The sequence below is a fragment of the Neophocaena asiaeorientalis genome, unplaced genomic scaffold (genome assembly GCF_003031525.2).
Source record: "Neophocaena asiaeorientalis asiaeorientalis breed wild unplaced genomic scaffold, Neophocaena_asiaeorientalis_V1.1 scaffold606, whole genome shotgun sequence".
Lineage (NCBI taxonomy): Eukaryota > Metazoa > Chordata > Mammalia > Artiodactyla > Phocoenidae > Neophocaena > Neophocaena asiaeorientalis.
Window position 1 is genome coordinate 6,836,417 of NW_020173687.1, and position 17,067 is coordinate 6,853,483.

Here is a 17,067-nt window from a genome sequence, read left to right on the forward strand (position 1 = left end):
TTTGTTAATTTTTTTTTTTTTTTAACTACAACAGGAATCTTTAAGCGATAACTTCATTTGTAAAAGTTCAAAGCCAGGACCTTCTCTGAATTAGTCAATGGCATCTACACTCTGCAGGGTATCCAGCACCTTTGCCACCGCTGAGAGCGGATGAAAGTTGGCAGCCAACGGACTTTATGAACTAAAGGCAGAAACTAGCGCAGCCCTGAATCCATTTAAAAACATTTCAAATGTTCCTAATATTATTTAGACTTAGCTAAGAGAGAGATTATCCTTAAAAATGAAAACCCATGTTTTCCTCTCCTGCTGTGATAATGCAAAAACTAAACTGATTTTGGTCAAAGTTTCCAAGATTTATTTTCTTCCCTTCAGCATTACAGTAAATGATTAGGCAGAAACAAAACCGCGGATTCTTCATTCTGTATGAGCAGTGGCTGAAAGGGAAGTGGAAAACCACAGTTGTCTCTTACACCAGTAAAGCTTGTCTGGGCTGGTGTATTTATAGACTCTGCAGGGAGAGAGAGTAGATATAAATACTTGAATACTTTTTATTTAGTAGAAATGTCTGTTCTAAAGTTGGTCTTTGTCTTTTCCAGTAATTGGTGTGGATGCCCAGAAGAACTGAATTAATCGCATGACCAAACTTATTATACGGTTGAGGTTAGTTCTAGACCAAGCTGAGAAAATGTAACTGGGCTAGTGTATAAAGAGGTGGGGGGTTTTAGTTCATTTTTCATTCTTTCTAACATCCACCAATTTGGGGGGGTTTACCCAAATATATTTCTAAGTATCAAGCACCACTCTTGGTTCTTGGAATGGAGGGGTGAATCTATTGTCTATTGCCACAGTAATGCTGTGAGTCATCATCAACAATAATGAAAAAGCTGCCTAAAACATAAGCATTTATTATTGCTCATGAACCTACAGGGCGTGTGGGTTGTTTGCTGCTCCCACCTGGGCTCATTCATACACCTGAAGTCAGCCCCAGAGAGGGTAGGCAGCTCAGCTAACCTTGGCTGGGCTCGCTCATGTGTTTGAAGGTGGCTAGCTGCCGGCTGGTCTAGGATGGCCTTGCCTGGGACAGCTGGTCTCTCTTGTGGGTGGTCTTTTACGCTCAACTTAGCAGGGCTTGTTCTCCTCGTAAAATCCGAGTTCCAAGAGAAAGAGTGGAAGGTCCTTGAACCCATGCTGAGAACTGACCCACTATCATTCTTCTGCATTCTGTTGGCTAAAGCAAATCAGCGGCCAGCCTGAATTCAACAGGGTGAGGGAATAGATTCTACCTCTTTTGGGAGGAGGCGCAAAGGACATGGTCCCAGGAAAGGGGATAATTTGGGACATTTTTGTAATCAATCTCCCATAAGCGGTAATTGAAATCTAACAAACTGGAGGTGGAGAAAATAAGTAAATATTCAAGATAATCTCAGATAGTGATTAAGTGCTCTGAAGAAAACAGGGTGTGACCCAGAGTAAAGCAAGGGAGGTGCCTACGGTACAAAATTTAAGGAAGCATTCACTCTCAGAGATAGATGAATGGATAGACTGATAGACACATGTATACAGGGCGGTAGAATACACACACACATATGTACATGGATAGTATCTGTAAAAATATGTATTTTACTGTGAGCGCTTAGAAGTGAAGAGCACAGTGGCCACGAGTCCTGTTTGATCCCACTGCCTTGGTTTAGTGCCATTGCGTTGACTTATTGCTTTTGCACCACCCGTGCAAATGTCAGTCCAGTGAAAAGAGCAAATGGCATCTCCACGTTATTATGAACCTAGTTTTGACTTCGTGGACTTCCTAAAAGGAAGACCTCCAGGAGTCTCTAGGTCACACTCTGAGGACCCTACTGTGGTTCTTTTTCATAACCTCGACTTGCCTATGGCCTCATTCTCATAGAGCCAGATTCTCTGCTGTGTCAGAGCTAGTCACGGTGTCCATCAGAGGTCCTGAGCCCATTTGTGGAAGATGCTTTAACTCAGGGGTGGCACACACCTGGTCTCCCTGCTGGAGCTGCTCTCCACTGCACCCATGGCGGCCTCGGTCACTGTACTTTCTCCTGTTTGGCTTCACTCCAGCCTCACAATTATTATCATTTTTACATCAGCGCTCAGCAGTCACTACCCATCCTCTGGACCTGATAAAACTTGTCATCCCATCCATCCCGTCCCGAATAAAGGGCTCTCATTTCATGCCAGGGGGATGGATGTTTTTGGAAAGATGATATCTTGTGCCCCCTCGAAAGAAACTTCTTTTCCCCTTTGTCTTTGTTTGTGGGACTAGTTGCTTCTTCTTGGTCTCAGGACAGTAGTTCTCAACCAGGAAAGCACCTGAAGAACGCTGAACAGATAGTGATGCTGGGCCTCATTCTAGGCAGGTTAAATCCCAGGCTCTGGGGATGGCCTGAGCATCAGCACTTCTAAACCCTTTCGATCTTCCCCAGTGATTCTAACCTAAAAAGGTCGAGCTACTGGATTTTGATACCACCTGGAGGCTGTCACTAAGGCCTCCCGGTTGGTTGTCCACGAAGGTGGCTGTAAGGCTTTTGCTTGGTCATCTAGATAATTTTATTTTTACCTCCCACAGGGAGACCATTAAATTTTTGTCTAACCTCCCAAACAAGGGATGTATTATTATTTTACGACCCTGTGTAACTTTCAAAGGTAGAACCTTAACACTGATGAATAAAAAGTAGTGATCCCAAAGACACTGATCTTACTTCCTCTTTATTAAAAGCATAGTAAATTGGATGTTTTAAAAGAAAAATATCACTTAACATAAAATAGGATTTTTTTTTGTCGTTTCAAGAAGCTGTTAATCAGATATTGCTCTCGGTAGATAGCAGATGTTTGCCCTTTTGCTCGTGCATGCCAAGCATGTGAACCCCTGTCCTGGGTCTAGAAAATCACTGGATGATGAAAGCTCAGACACATGTTCTCATTCACTCCTGGCAGCTTTGTCTTGAGCAGACAGCTAAGCTCAGCTACTAAATGCTCCCAGAAGAGGCAGGATGCATTCGGGATTCATCTGTAAGGTGGAGACAGTGTCCTGTGCCCAGAGTTCGGGGCGATGGTGGCGACAGAGCCCAGCAACATGTTGGTGAGCGTGCAGCGGTGGCAGGACCAGGGCTTTCCCACCCTGTAATCAGGTTTGTGCTCCAACTCTAATCCTTAGCTCTGGTCCATTTTCCCAGCCCAGCTCTGCAAACTCCTTGTTGACACCATGAGCTATAGCTAATACCCTTTCCACCAATCTCTTTTCCGCTTTAATAAACCACATTTTCTAATTTGTTATGCTTTTAATAAAGACAAAAGTAAATGGCTAAGAATAGCTTTAACTTTCTGTATTACCCACCAACGTTATGTCTGTGAAGGCAGTATAGGGCTAGGATGAAGTTCTGGTTTCTCTTGAAAGATGTGGCCATGTTGGTCTCCCTTTTCCTTGTGGTGCCAAGTGGCTGGACCTAAAGAACGGCTGTTCCTTTAGAAGAGGCACGCATGCTCTTTGCTAGTCCCCAGGTGGGATGCTTCACCATTTCCATCACTTGCTTGGCTCCCATAAGCTACTGACTTTGTTACTCCTGATATATTTATATCACTCTTTGTTCTGGGAAATGTGAGTTGTACCTTATAAGAATATATAAAATGCCCTGAACTAATTCAAATTACAAGTAGACAGGAAAGAAAAAAGTGAACCTATATAATGACAATCACCATCATCATCCAGTGTATGTTTTCTGTACATCTGTTTGCTAAGGGTAGAGCCCTATATCCTCTCAGAGGTAAAAATAAGGAAACATTAGGAAACATAATGAGTCACACAAGTTACAGTTTCCAGAAGACAGAATTGAGCATATTTCTCAGAAGAATCATAACAATAACTGATGTTAACAGCAGACAAAAAGTTCTCATATGGATTCTGTAAAACAGGGAAGTGTGAGATATACCCAAAAATGCCTTCAGTAATACTTTCACGGTAAATAAGAGAACTATTACTAGAAAGCTGTTTCATTTAATCTTATAAAATAGACTAGTTCCACTAAAGCACCTTGGAAGAGAGAAGAACATCTAAGAACTAAAATATCCATTACTACTTTTAATCAAGGGAACAATTTTAGAGTGTCTGAGATACCAGAAGTCTGTTTATGCTACCTGTATCCACTCACGTTTCTTCTGTTAATGAAACAGAGCAGTACCCTAAGGTCCTTCCCTCCCATGTCCTCCGCCTGCCTTTTGTTTGTAGAAAAACTTTAGTCAAAGAATAAGGTTAATTAGAGAAGTGAGAAAATGCAGAAGCAAAGGAAAACAGTCAAACAAGACCAAATAATAATAGTTTAGTCATTAAAGTCAAGGACCTTTAGTTCCTCCTCAAAGGCTACAGATAATATCCTGAGCCATGGCCTTTGAGCTGTTTTGTAGATACTGAAACCGCCAACAGGTGGAAGAATTTAACTACACGATGACCAGACTGTAGCCATGACATAAGCTGCCACAATTCCGAGAAATGGCCTCAAAAAAGCAAGAATAAACCGACCCTGGAACTCAAGATTAACTGTACCTAAAACAGTCAAGATGACGCTGGTCAGACCACCGCAGGACCAGTTTCAAGATGACCGTCACAGCTGCCTGTGCTGTTTCTGCATGTAGCCCCCTCCCTCCATCTATAAAAGCTCTTGCCCATTGATTGTCAGTAGCGGGGGAGGTGGCCTTTGGACATGAGTCCACCCCTGGCCCCCACCCCCGGCCCGGGTTGCCAGCTGCTTAAAGCAAATTTTCCTTTCCACCAACCTTGCCTCTTTATTGGCTCTTGAGTGGCGAGTAGCCGGTCCCCACTTTTGATAACATTAACAATGTGCTGTATTCCTCTGCGATGCCCTCTCGTGACTCTTGGCCCAGGTGCTTTGGGGGAAGTTGACTCCACCCTTAGTTGCTGGAGGGATTGTGTGACTTGGACCTGACCAATTCCAATATGCCATTCCCTTGGGATTATTTTATGGGGTTATTTCCCAGAAACCTATGAAAGATCACAAATGTCTATAAAAATCATGTGTTGTTTTTAGCCACGATTTCAGATCAGGCTTGTTATCTGAATTTAAGAGAATCCCTGTCTTGTCTGTTCCCGTGGATGACTGGTTTGTATGAACGCTTCATCCTGCATTCTACACAACAAGGAGGTCTTTTCAACATGAGATTGTGTCTCCATTGGACACAGGGGTATTAGTTCAATGGTGGAACAACAGTTTGGATAACACTTGAATGTGGATTTAAAAATCAATCCACTACTAGTAAACCTCTTTGCATGGCAGTCCATGGTGCATGTAGGATGTCTCTGTCCTACCCATTTAATATTTTTTCTGTGACTTGACAATGTAATTGACTTACAATTAAAATAAAGTATTTTATGGGCCGTTTTCATGCTTTTCTAGTTGAAGGGGAATTAATTAGATTTAGTTGACGTTGATTCTCCAAATGACACCCTAGATACAGCAGACAGCATACATGCATCTTATTGTCCTCTCATAGAGAACATATGCATAAAATCATTTAATAAAATAAGTTACACATCGAAAGCTTTCAAAACAAAGTTGATAAAAATAGGATGTGACAGATTCTTCCCTTTATTTCTTAGAGCTCCTGCAATTATCTCTGCTTCTCCAGGACATGAACTGATAAATGATGTTTTTACAGGGGTTGGAGTCGGGGGCGATGGAAGCAAGGAAAAAAATCTTACAACTTTAATCTTTCTCAAATTTTCCCCTAAAAGAATGCAGTTGGGCTCAGGAAGAAGTTTTATAACTTGAATATACAAGGTTTGTCTAAAGGTTGATCTGTAGGTGGCCTCAGCCTGTACCAATTATGTTGCTTATTAGAGAAATAATGAAAGACCAACATTAGAATGATGCTTTTAAAATTACCTGCTCTTTGTAAAGTGTGTTTCCCAAATTAGCTAGGAAAAAGTCGTTTGGAAAGGCTCTAAGAACATATAAATGGAAGGAAATTAGGCAGCTAAACAAGGACAATAATGGGCTTTTTAGACAATCCTGTGTTTAATTGCAGCCAACTTTAACTACAGGCAACATAAAAAGGTTGAACAGACAAAAGCCTTGGGGTACTATTGGTGTAGTGAAGTTTTCTACAGCCCAGTGGAAACTGGAATGTTGGCCATTACATGGTTAATCTCAGCTGTATGGACAGTTTCACCAGATAATTCAAGGTTCAAGGAGACACAAGAATTCATTTGTGTTACTTGACACAGAGGAACTCAGATATACAGTTGAGTTGTCTACATTGATGAAATTAACTGGAAAGTGTCCAACTTTCACTTCACTTTTTGTTAGATTCATAAATAATGAAGCTTTACCCCATGGCATCAGGCAGGATTCTATTCCAGCCATTGTTGTCCTTCCTACTTGATAATGGTTGTTGAGTGAGCTACTGGTAAGAGACACTGAAAGGCGTTGAAATGGTCTTGAACCATTTCCACATTTGACCAATGATACGAGTTTATAAAAATTGACAGACCGTTCATAGTATATGAGTTTTGATCAGATCAAAAACGCTGCAAGTTCCGATGTTGAAAAATGGATGGGTAGCTGTAAAATTACATGTGGAATGAGGTTTTCAATTTAAGTACTTTTCCACTGAAGACTTTAAAGTTCTATTTTAAAATGTTATTTAAAATTACAATTCCAAGTATGATCCCAAGCATAGAAGGATACATGTTAAAATCTAATGATGCCAATGAGAGAGAATGATGAGAAACTTTAACTCTATATTGTGTATTTTCATTTTTTCCCCAATTTTTCCAAATAAGCAAGAATTATTTTATAATGGGAAAATACAGTAACCTGTGATGCTTTCTCTCTAAATAGAGGTAGTGGGCGGGTGAGGGTCTTCTAAGAAAATACTTCCCGTGTAAGCTCAGATTCAAATGCGAATCGTGCAAATTATTAGTACCAGAGCTGGCAACAAGGGCACTGAAGAGAGAAGTTTTTGAACACCTACTGTGTACTGACTAGTCTGAATATTTTATTTGTACTCCTCAGAGTGACCTGGCAAGATGTGATTTGTTGCCCTCACGTCGCTTTAAAAAACTCTGGGACCTGGGCTTCCCTGGTGGCGCAGTGGTTGAGAGTCCATCTGCCGATGCAGGGGACACGGGTTCGTGCCCTGGTCCAGGAAGATCCCACATGCCGCAGAGCGGCTAGGCCCGTGAGCCATGGCCGCTGAGCCTGTGCGTCCGGGAGCCTGTGCTCCGCAACAGGAGAGGCCACAACAGTGAGAGGCCCGCGTACCGCCAAAAAAAAAAAAAAAAAAACTCTGGTACCTGGGCAGATTATATAATTGGTCATGATCACCCTTCTAATACCTGGCTGAACCGTATTTGCGCCTGTGTTTGTCAAATTCTGAAGTCCACGCTTTCCTATTCAGGCTTCCCTTGTTCTTCCAGGAGCAAGTGACGCTCTCCTGTCAAAATTGAAAGCTGTTGATATGGAAACAAATCATCGTGATTCATTCTTTAGTAACTGATTGAGAGTTTATGTGTATCTCTTTAAAATTTTAGCAGCTAGATCTGCTTTATAGTAAATGACATTATGTTTTTATATTAATAAACATAGAATTGGCTGCTGAAATCTACCAGGTAAGTTTTTGGCACTTACGGTTATATGGATAACCATATTATTTTATTACTTTCTTTTCTGCCTGTTTACATGCTGAATTGAAATGATATTTTTCTAACATTGAATTGTTCTTGACTATCTGAAGTAAAACCCACTTAGTTCAGTGTATTATTTTTTAAATGTAATGTGGATTCTGCTGGCTGAAACTCTATGACCCTTGAATCAATATTCATGGCTTTGGTTTATAGGTTTTGTTTTCAGTGCTATCCCTGTCAAGCTTAGGTATTTATGCTATCGTGGTTTTGTGAAAAGAATTAGGAAGCATTAATTCTAACTTTATGCTTTAGGACAATTTAAAAAGCTCATGAATTATCTGTTTCTTGAAGGTTTGAATGAATTCAAGCATGAAATTGTCTGGAACTTTATTGAGATGCAGATCTTTGACAATTTTCTCAATTTCTTCCTTCGTTTTGGGTCAAGTATTCTATCTTTTGTTGAGTCAATTTGCAGTACAGTACTTTTACATGTATAGAAAATGGTCTATTCACATTCTCAAATTTATTAGCATGTATTAGAGGAAATATTCTTTTAGAATCCTTTTAGTCAGTTCCATTTTTCACATCCTTAGGTTTGGATGTTAATGTATCCTTTTTTATTAATGAAGTAGTTTGTTATTTATTCAAAGAATTATTTTTATGTATTTATCAATTTTATTTTTTCTATTTCCTAATACATGAGTGCTTTTATATGTATTAACTCAATTTTTCTTCTTTTCAATTATTTCATGCACTTGTCATTTCTACTTTTTCTCCTTTCCTATAAATGAGTTTGTTTTTATGTGTATTAATTCTATTGTTCAGCTTGCCTTAACTTTTTCTTTGAGTTCTTTTTCTTATGTTTTTATGTTGAACATGCTGTCCATTTTTGTTCCTTCTCTTTTTGGGTAAGGAAAATGTTTATGATTTTGCCTTTTCTTTTATGGAGAGCTTTCAGTATCATCACGTTCTAGTGATTCAGCAATTGTACTTTTGATTGTCTCTGTGACCTAAGAGTTACTTAATATTAAAAAATATTTTCTTTTAAATTTCCAGCATTTGAGAGATTTGGTTTCTTCAGTTGTTACGTATTTCTGGGTGTACTGCATTATTGTTGGGAACTGTGGGTGACTATCTTATTTCTTTTTTTTTTTAATTTTGAATTTGCTTTGAGTCTGACTTATGATCAGTATTTGTAAATAACCTATGCACACTTAAGAAGCAGCTAGCTACATTTTGTATCTTTTTATAGCAATATTTAAATTCTATACCTGTGGACTCTTATTCAGATTTGTCTATATTTAACTTTTATAATTTTATGATTTTTTAAGGATGGAACGTTCTCATGATCCTTCCAGTGACTAGTATATTTATATGATTTTTGTGCCCTTGCTATATCTCAAAGGCTTAATACATACTCCAAGGTGTGGAATTCTTAAAAGGTGATGTAAGATGGTTTAAACAGTAAGATGTTTTAAAGGACATAGTATGAATAACATTGGATTACGTGGTGAGGATGTTATTTATTTTTCATTTGTCTTCAAGCTTTCATTATGATAGAAGAAAATCTCAACTCAGTGGTGTTAGCATATTTTTATGACTTTGCTAACTCCGCTAATTCCATGTGATAATAGAGAAGAACCACTCAGGTGAGAATATTAAGCAGAATATGGAGATGTTCTGTGCATCTTGTTTGCCCGTGTGCATATGTTCTCCACCCCTCTTTCCTTTGATCTCTGCCCTAGGAGGTGATCAGTATGTCTTGAATAATCTGATTTCCTTGTCCTCTTTCTGTTGGATCCCACCAACAGGGCAATGGCAAGAGACTGGAGAATTGTGAGGTAAGGGTCTTTGTTTCCCTGGCTCCTTTTCTGCTGGGTTACTTCGGGTTGGCTTCATTCCATCACCAAATGCAGTAGCTCCTATCTTTTGGTCCTCCCCCTAGAGCTGTTCATTCTGTGTCTAGTTATCACTCCATTTCTTTGCTCTGTCTGGTCAAGTTCTGGTAACTGCTCCCAGCTGTTGCTGTCTCCATGGCACTGCACTATTACTTGTTGATTTCTAAACTTGCCCCATCAGCCCACAGGTTTGTAAACAGTCTTTTTTCAAAACCCCTTTATTATCCAGTTTGAGGGTGCTATTTCCTCCTGTTTCTTCAGTGACAATAGCATCTACGGAAATTCACTAAAGTATTGTTTTGGTTTGTTTAATAGTAACCTTTTTTTATAGCAGTAGAAATTGGTTTTGTATTTTTGATAGTGATGTAGAGCTTCTGTTTAAAATGTTTTTATTTAATTAAAAAAATTCAATTTAAAGAAATCATATTAAGCATATTATAAATTTTATGAAGATGTAGCAAAAACTCATGGAACAAGAATGTGAATTACTAAAATTTGGAGAACACTGTTTTATACACTTCAGTGCTCCTTAATTTAGTATAGTTTTTTTCTATTTTAAATCACAAACTTGACTCTTTCCTTTGTTTAGTGCTTTCCTTCTTTAAACTGCAGTCAGTGATATCAGGCCTGATGCTCTGATCCCAAGTTTGTTTGTTTTTTCTATTTCTCTGGCATATTTTTCCCATCCTTTTATTTAAAACAAAAAACTTGAGTCACTTTGTTTTACTATATATTTTATAGTACAATATATTTTAATTTTTTGACTAACTCTGAAAGTCTTCTTGATTAATATGAAATCTACTTATTGTGGTTGAGACATTCATTGTTCTTATTTCTGTCATCAGTATAGGCTCAGTCTGTCTCCTTGCTGTATCCTTTTCTTTTCTAATATCAATATTTTCCCCCATGTATCCCCTCCAGCATTTTGGAAGTATCTTAATGCTACTTTTATTTCTTGAATTAGCATATTTGAATCCTACATGTATCAACAACCTCAGAAGAAAATAATATTCACTGACTCCTTTTGTAGGAAAATGAGGCAATTAGTCCATTTCCCTTCCATCTCTCTTCCGTCCCGGATTCTTTAGTATGTTCTGAGATTCTGGTCTCGTTGTGGCCTTGGACAAGTATGAACCTTCCTTTTTGTCTTATGTTCTTCATCTGTTAGGCATGTTGCTATCCTCATAGCATACTTGTGAAGAGTAAATGAATTCATACCTGTGAAATGCTTAGAACAGGACACATAATAAGCACCATACCGGTGTTAGCCGTTGTTATTATTACTGCTACTCTTACTATATTGTTTTTTTTTAACAGATGAAGCTTTTCTTTTAGCAATGATGACCTAGAGTTTTTTAGACCTGTGTTGTCTGATATGCTAGGTACTAGCCCCACGTGGATATTCAGCACTTAAAATGTGGTTAGTCTGAATTTAAAAGTACCTTGAGTATAAAACACACATCAACCTTAGAACATTTAGTCTGAAAACCAGAATGTAAAGTATCTCATTAGTAAAGTTTTAGATCCAGTTTGTTCATCTGTGCCATCTTCCTTTGGCAGAGACTAAGTGCTGTTGCGTGGAGGCATGTGCTGCTCTACGGGGTGTGCCCTTCATTTGGAGATCCACTGCAGGGTGCGTGAGTGTGCTTTCTGGAAAATATTGCTTACATGAAATGCGTTAAAATGCCTTAGTCGACTCTGATTCCTCATTTGAACAATTCAGATGTAACCCCAGTAAATGGCCTGTCGGTCGCAGCCCAGAGAATATATGAATGACATCTTGTTGACATGTTAATTGGAAGTAACTATTTCCTGTTCACAGCCTGGTGTACCGAGCTCTTGTCTATGAGATTATGCATCATTTCAGAATTTCATACCCAGTTTTCTCAAACCTTTCTCTTTAGTACTTTTCCTTTCCATCAATATCACCAGAGATTTCAGGTGTATAATGTAACGGTTAGAATCATAATGCCGTATTTTTCAATCTGAGTATATTTCACTGTGTTAAAAAATCATATTTACATAGGACAAGGCAATTCATTATTTTTATTTTAGATCAAATCACAAGAGCAACCCAAGAGCACACTTTTCATCTATCTGTGGTTAAAACTACTTTGAGGTAAAAATAGTTGTGTCCAATTGAAAAGAAAAATAAATAACACAAACACATGCCTTTATCAGACTACCTACGTGTGCCTATGTATTAAATAAAATGCATGGAAAAGTATGCAGTCTCTCAGAAATCATTTCAGATCTGTTTACAAGAATTTGGTAAGAGAATTTCTAAGATCAAACCGGTGCTCCTTGAATCAGTGGGATGCTATGTACATTATTTATCAGCTAATTCCCAAGAACAATCATAAACGGCTTGATCTTACAGCCCTCCCAGCCCAGCCTGGTTCCTCCTGGCTTCCAAGCAAGTCGTAGGCGCTTAAGCTACATGCCTAAGCTGTGAATAATTATGAAAGAAAACATGCTCCATCCTATACAAGCTGAGAAGATGGAAGTGCCTGGGATGGCCTGGCACCTTTGCCTTTGACTTTGTGTTCTGATGTCGAGATACCAGTTCGATGATGCCAATTGAACCAATCTGACTTTCTTTTCTTTCTTTCTTTTTAAACAAATAAGTAGTCTGCATAGAATCTGTAAACTGTGAGGTTCCTTGTGTATGAAAGACAGCTGGACAGCTGACATTCCTATGTCAATGATGCCTATATTTAAAATCATCTTACTCAAACATAAGGACACATAAATACAGAGGGTTTTTCATTGGCTCTCTTGATGAAGGATGTGCCATGACAAGATTGTTTTTGTTGCTTGCTATTGCTAAAAAGCACGAAAGAAAATCACTCTGAATCCTGAAGTACCAACTTATTAGAATAAATACAGCCTTAAGCTTTGGTTTTTCATGGTTTTTATTTTGTTTTGTTTTGTTTTGTTTTTGCAGTACGCGGGCCTCTCACTGTTGTGGCCTCTCCTGTCGTGGAGCACAGGCTCCGGACGCGCAGGCTCAGCGGCCATGGCTCACGGGCCTAGCTGCTCTGTGGCATGTGGGACTTCCCGGACCGGGGCACGAACCTGTGTCCCCTGCATCGGCAAGCAGACTCTCAACCATTGCGCCACCAGGGAAGCCCTCTTTAATCTATTTTGAGTTTATTTTTGTATACAGTGTTAGGGAGTATTCTAATTTCATTTTTTACATATAGCTGTCCAGTTTTCCCAGCACCACTTATTGAAGAGGCTGTCCTTTCTTCATTGTATACTCTTGCGTCCTTTATCAAAGATGAGGTGATCATATATGCGTGGGTTGATCTCTGGGCTTTCTATCCTGTTCCATTGATCTATACTTCTGTTTTTGTGACAGTACCATATTGTCTTGATTACTGTAGCTTTGTAGTATAGTCTGAAGTCAGGGGGCCTGATTCCTCCAGCTCCGATTTTTTCCCTCAAGACTGCTTTGGCTATTCGAGGTCTTTTGTGTCTCCATACAAATTTTAAGATTTTTTGTTCTAGTTCTGTAAAAAATGCCATTGGTAATTTGATAGGGATTGCATTGAATCTGTAGATTACTTTGGGTAGTATAGTCATTTTCACAATATTGATTCTTCCAATCCAAGAACATGGTATATCTCTCCATCTGTTGGTATCATCTTTAATTTCTTTCATCAGTGCCTTATAGATTTCTGCATACAGGTCTTTTATCTCCCTAGGTAGGTTTATTCCTAGGTATTTTATTCTTTTCATTGCAATGGTAAATGGGAGTGTTTCCTTAATTTCTCTCTCAGATTTTTCATCATTAGTGTATAGGAATGCAAGAGATTTCTGTGCATTAATTTTGTATCTTGCAACTTTACCAAATTCATTGATTAGCTCTAGTAGTTTTCTGGTGGCATCTTTAGGATTCTCTAGGTATAGTATCATGTCATCTGCAAACAGTGACAGTTTTACTTCTTCTTTTCCAATTTGTTTCCTTTTATTTCTTTTCCTTCCCTGATTGCCATAGCTAGGACTTCCAAAACTATGTTGAATAATAGTGGTGAGAGTGGACATCTTTGTCTTTTTCCTGATCTTAGACGAAATGCTTTCAGTTTTTCACCATTGATAATGATGTTTGCTATGGGTTTGTCGTATATGGCCTCATTATGTTGAAGTAGGTTCCCTCTATGCCCACTTTCTGGAGAGTTTTTTATTATAAATGGATGTTGAATTTTGTCAAAAGCCTTTTCTTCATCTATTGAGATGATCATATGGTTTTTCTTCTTCAGTTTGTTAATATGTTGTATCACATTGATTGATTTGCGTATACTGAAGAATCCTTGCATCCCTGGGATAAATCCCACTTGATCATGGTATATGATCCTTTAAATGTGTTGTTGGATTCTGTTTGCTAGTATTTTGTTGAGGATTTTTGCATCTATATTCATCAGTGATATTGGTCTGTAATTTTCTTTTTTTGTAGTATCATTGTCTGGTTTTGGTATCAGGGTGATTGTGGCCTCATAGAATGAGTTTGGGAGTGTTCCTTCCTCTGCAATTTTTTTGGAAGAGTTTGAGAAGGATAGGTGTTAGCTCTTCTCTAAACGTTTGATAGAATTCAACTGTGAAGCCATCTGGTCCTGGACTTTTGTTTGTTGGAAGATTTTGAATTACAGTTTCAATTTCATTACTTGTGATTGGTCTGTTCATATTATCTATTTCTTCCTGGTTCAGTCTTGGAAGGTTATACCTTTCTAAGAATTTGTCCGTTACCGTGTCCCCTGCATCGGCAGGTGGACTCTCAACCACTGCGCCACCAGGGAAGCCCCAGCTTTCTTTCGATTTCTATTTGCATGGAATAGCTTTTTTGTCCCCTCACTTTCAGTCTGTATGTGTCCCTAGGTCTGAAGTGGGTCTCTTGTAGACAGCATATATATGGGTCTTGTTTTTGCATCCATTCAGCAAGCCTGTGTCTTTTGGTTGGAGCATTTAATCCATTCACATTTAAGGTAATTATTATTTTTTCAATTTGTGGTACACAGGCCTCTCACTGTTTTGGCCTCTCCTGTTGCGGAGCACAGGCTCCCGACGTGCAGGCTCAGTGGCCATGGCTCCCGGGACCAGCCGCTCCACAGCATGTGGGATCTTCCCAGACCGGGGCACGAACACGTGTCCCGTGCATTGGCAGGCGGAATCTCAACCACTGTGCCACCAGGGAAGCCCTAAGGTAATTATTGACATGTTATGTTCTTATTGCCATTTTCTTAATTGTTATGAGTTTGTTTTTGTAGGTCCTTTTCTTCTCTTATGTTTCCCACTTAGAGAAGTTCCTTTAGCATTTGTTGTAGAGCTGGTTTGGTGGGGCTGAATTCTCTTAGCTTTTGCTTGTCTGTAAAGCTTTTGATTTCTTCATAGAATCTGAATGAGATCCTTGCCAGGTAGAGTAATCTTGCTTGTAGGTTCTTACCTTTCATCACTTTAAGTATATCTTGCCCCTCCCTTCTGGCTTGTAGAGTTTCTGCTGAGAAATCAGCTGTTAACCTTATGGGAGGTCCCTTGTATGTTATCTGTCCTTTTTCCGTTGCTGCTTTCAATAATTTTTCTTTGTCTTTAATTTTTGCCAGTTTGATCACTATGTGTCTCAGAGTGTTTCTCCTTGGGCTAATCCTGTATGGGACTCTCTGCGCTTCCTGGACTTGGGCGACTATTTCCTTTCCCATGTTAGGGAAGTTTTCGACTATAATCTCTTCAAATATTTTCTCGGGTCCTTTCTCTCTTCTCCTTCTTGGACCCCTATAATGTGAACGTTGTTGCGTTTAATGTTGTCCCAGAGGTCTCTTAGGCTGTCTTTATTTCTTTTCATTCTTTATTCTGTTCTACAGCAGTGAATTCCACCATTCTGTCTTCCGGGTCACTTATCCGTTCTTCTGCCTCAGTTATTCTGCTGTTGATTCCTTCCAGTGTATTTTTCATTTGTTATTGTATTGTTCATCTCTGTTTGTTTGTTCTTTAATTCTTCTAGGTCTTTGTTAAACATTTCTCGCATCTTCTTGATCTTTGCCTCCATTCTTTTTCTAAGGTCTTGGATCATCTTCACTATCATTATTCTGAATTATTTTTCTGGAAGATTGCCTGTCTCTATTTCATTTAGCTGTTTTTCTGGGGTTTTATCTTCTTCCTTCATCTGGTACATAGCCCTTTGCCTTTTCATCTTGCCTATCTTTCTGTGAATGTGGTTTTTGTTCCACAGGTTGCAGGATTGTATTTCTTCTTGCTTCTGCTCAGCTTAATCCTTTTGAACAACAGCTTAATCACATCTGTTCCTACAACTATAAATAAATATATTTTTAACTCTATCTAGTTTTGTATCTGTAGGTAACGGTGGTTCTAAAAAGAGTATTTCTCATTTTAAACATGGAAGAGCTTTCCTGGAGTAAGTCAGAAGATTCCTGGCTGCAGTTTATCTTCTGCTGAATTATTATATGAGCATCTGCTCCATGACAGATAGTCTGCTAGACCTTGGGTGTGAGAGAGGAATGAATAGATACCATCCTTACCAATGGGGAGCTCCATTCTAGGGCTGGCGACGCAAAAAAGTACATAAACACATACAACAACGAGGTCAAGGCATGAAGTTGTTAGGACTGCTTAGCTGGTGTCCTCAGCGGAGTTCCCTGAGGGAAATGGCATTTGAAGCAAGGCCTGAAAGATGAGCAAGAGTCCCCAAAGGAAGATACAGGAAAAGTGACTCCAGGCAACAGGAGTAGCATTTGGGGAGGATTAAAGCAAGGGAAAAGGACTGGCCTGACCTTGGGGCAGAGAGGAGGCCAATATGACAAGAGCAGGGACTAGCAAACTAAACTACTTCTGTAAAAAACCAGATAACAGTGTTTGTTGTATGAAAGGAGAGAAGGTTAGCACTGCCCTTGACAAGGATGGAAGAGGCCCTGGGGCCTGACAACGCGCCTACAGTTAAGGCATTGCTACCTACTTCATGGCATCTAACCACTGTTTTTATATGTATGCGTACAGCTGATTCACTCTGTTATACAGGAGCAACTAACGCAACAATGTAAAGCAATTATACTCCAATAAAGATGTCAAAAAAAATACTGTGTTTGTTTGTTAGAAGAAAAAGTAAGACGTATTTAGAGTTACGTAAAGCATATTGCATATTTAGTACATATCAGAATAAAATGGAGAAATTTTTAAAAAAGCCAGATAATAAATGTTCTAATCTTTATGGGCTGTGCAGCAGCCCTGTCTCAACTGCTCAACTCCTCCATAGTTGCAGAGCAAAAGCAGGCATAGACAATACGTACTGTAAATGAATGGGGTGGCTGTGTGCCAATAAAACTTTATTTGCAACAACAGTCAGCAGGCTGAATTTGGTCTTAGTTTGCCAATTCTTGGACAAGAACGTGAGGAGTAATGGTACTGGCACAAAAACAGAAAGATAGATCAATGGAACAGGATAGAAAGCCCAGAGATAAACCCACGCACATATGGTCACCTTATCTTTGATAAAGGTGG

General features: G+C 39.2%; 1 non-coding gene across 1 annotated transcript; it reads left to right on the top strand.

Moving 5' to 3' along the window:
* The first annotated feature begins 16,425 nt into the window (after positions 1-16,425).
* On the top strand, positions 16,426-16,551 carry LOC112403110 (U6atac minor spliceosomal RNA). Its single transcript, XR_003003843.1, has one exon. It is a non-coding gene; the product is annotated as a U6atac minor spliceosomal RNA (small nuclear RNA).
* Positions 16,552-17,067: the final 516 nt, after the last annotated feature.